We start from the raw sequence: 3,070 nt of genomic DNA, 5'->3' as shown, positions 1-3,070 counted from the left end.
GGGTCTGACACACCGGTGTCAATGTGTTCTTTTTTCCATTTCCAGGAGTGTATTTTCCAACGAACAGACTTACTTTTAGCACGTATATCGGTTTTTAATCAGTGTACGGGGTGAAGAATCTTTCAGTTCGAAAACTGAATAAAATGTTACAAAAATGCAGCTACACGGATGTCCAAAATTAAAGCAGCAAACAGAGATTTTTCAATGTTGTGTTTATTTTACCACAAAACAGTATAAACAGGTGATTGGAAAAGTAGAAACAATGTAAAGAATAGACAACGTAAACAACTGCAGCATGCATAACGGTAGACAGAAATGTTCTTCGTTTTTTACGACTTAACGGATTTCCACACACATTCCGACAACTGGTTAATGGTTCAAATGGCTCTGAGCACTATGGGACTTAACATCTCAGGTCATCAGCCCCCTAGAACTTAGAACTACTTAAACCTAACTAATCTAAGGACATCACACACATCCATGCCCGAGGCAGGATTCGAACCTGCGACCGTGGCGGTCGCGCGGTTTCAGACTGAAGCGCCTAGAACCGATGGGCCACCACGGGCCGGCAACTGGTTAATGTGCTCAGTATGGGGTGTGACCACCTCTGGCAGCAATACAGTCCTGACAACGACGGGGCATGCTGTGAATGATATCATCAATCTTCTGTTGAGACAATAACGTCCATTCTTCCTGGAGAGCTGCTCGCAAGACTTGGAGAGTTGTTGGTGGATGCTGAAATAATGCAACCCGTCTTCCTACTGCACCCCAGACATGTTCTATTGGATTCAAATTGCGAAAACGAGTTGGCCACGCCATGCGTGCAATATCTTCCGTTTCCAGGAAAACATCAACAACTCATGGTCTATGTGGTCAGCATTATCGTCCATCAGTACAAAGTCTGGGCCCACAGAGTCTCGCAACAACCGAACATGAAGTCCCAATATCTTGTCACGATACCTGGCTGCAGTTAAACCTTGCCGATTCACCCATACAATTTCATGAAGAGGTGTTCATGTGCTCGACATAATGCCTGTCCACAACATTAGGGATCCTCCTCGAAATCCGTCTCTTTCCATAAAGTTTGGATCGCGAAATCGTGTTCCACGTTCCCTCCAGATGCGAATGAGTCGAGAGTCGCTCTCCAGCCCAATTTGGGGCTTATTTAGGAAACGAACAATGGCCCGCGGTTCGATCGCGCAGATGGCATGTTGATGATTCCACTGTTCTGTGAAGATGCATCAGAGGTATACATACAGCAGGTCTCCAACAATAAAGACTACTCTGCCAATGGTTGCCTCGATACAACACGTCCAGTGGATGCTGCAAAGTCAGATGCCAGTTGCCATGCTTACATCCAAATAACGGTCCTCCCTTTCTGATATCACATTTGGTCGGCCCTGCCCTGGTCTTTAGGCACTGTTTCATTGTTGCCACATCCGAGAAACAACAGAACGAATCACATTGAGCCATCGGGCCTCATTAGTTTGCGACTGTCCTGCTTCCATTCTTCTTACGGCCTTCCACCACAGAGAGTCTGGTAGGCATCTTCTTTGTGCCATACTGGACAGTCGGTGACTTATACACAGCGATTATGGATGTGGGACTACCCGGCAAACACTACCCCGTTTGATAGGTGTCCTGATGTCATCGTTGACGTAGTTGTCGGTAGATCGGAATGTCATTTTCCGTGCAGAAGTCGATTGTACCGATATCTCTTGACAGTTTGTATGATATACGGCGAATTAGACACAAGACGGGGAAATAGTCGTTCATTGATTTAATTTTGAACACCAATGTAGTAAAACTGTTAGTTTTTCTCATTACTGCACAATTGACGGACGAATTAATGTGCACGATGGACAAAAATTGCATCTATGTGCTCATAATTTGGTAAAGGATTGGCGACATTTCAAGACGGCGCGAATTGTGTGGAACTGCTGTGTAGATGTCCAGCAAAACTGCTAGACTGCTGCTGGCCAAAGCTGTCTGCAGGGGCCTACGGGTCTGGCGAACATAGTACAAGGTAAAGAAATATGAAACCGGAATCTGGTTGCAATAATTATACGTCTGTTGTTTGAAACTGATGAACAATATTTTATCCAAAAAAATCTCCATTGCCATTTATACATTTCTCCCACCTCTCCGGTAGGCTATGAATGCCACGCCAGAAAAACAATTCTCCTTTTGAAGCGAACCAGTCAGCGAGCAATTTTTGTACACTTTCATACGAACTGAAGCGTTGTTACGCGAGAGCGTGTCCCCATGGTGCAAAGAGATGATAATCGGAGGGAGCCAAGTCTGGAGAATAAGCAGCATGCCCTAGTATTTCCCAACTGAAGGCCTCGATCGTTTCGCCGACCCGTTTTGCTGTGTGTGATGGGGCGTTATCGTGGGGCTATATGACTTTTTCCTTATTCCAATCGTTTTTCACGTAATACGCGATTTAAATTGATCATTTGCTGTTGGTAGCGACCAGTGTTAACGGTTTCACCAGGTTTTAGCAGCTCATAATATATGACACCCTTCTAATCCTACCAAACACAGAGCATTGTCTTCTTTCCAAAGCGATTTGGTCTTGCAGTGGGTTGCCTGGATTCACCCCTGACTTACGACGCTTAGGATTCTCAAAATACAGTATACCCATTTTTCATGACCTGTCACTATTCGATGGAGAAGCGACTTTCTTTTGCATCTGGTGAGCGGAATTTTACAAGTGGTCTTTTGATTTGCTTGCTGTCTTTCATTCAGTTCATGCGGAACCCATTATCCTAGTTCCTGCACCTTTCCCATAGCTTTCAACCGAAGAAAAACGGTATTCTGCTTCACATTCAATTGTTCCGCGAGTTCCTGTTGAGTTTCAGTATCATCTTCATCCAATAAGGCCTACAATTCTTTGTCTTCGAACATTTCCGGTGGTTTCCCGAGCTCGTCGTTTCTCACGTCAAAATTACCACTTTTGTATTTTTCGAACCATTTGAAACACTTTGTTTTCCGAAGAACATGTCCGCCGAAAGCATTCGATGCGATTCTGCAGCATTTTTCTTCAAATGATAACAGAAAACCAATG

This window comes from Schistocerca piceifrons, chromosome 4 (genome assembly GCF_021461385.2).
Source record: "Schistocerca piceifrons isolate TAMUIC-IGC-003096 chromosome 4, iqSchPice1.1, whole genome shotgun sequence".
Lineage (NCBI taxonomy): Eukaryota > Metazoa > Arthropoda > Insecta > Orthoptera > Acrididae > Schistocerca > Schistocerca piceifrons.
The sequence above is the reverse complement of the archived record's forward strand: the minus strand, read 5'-3'. Positions refer to the sequence as shown.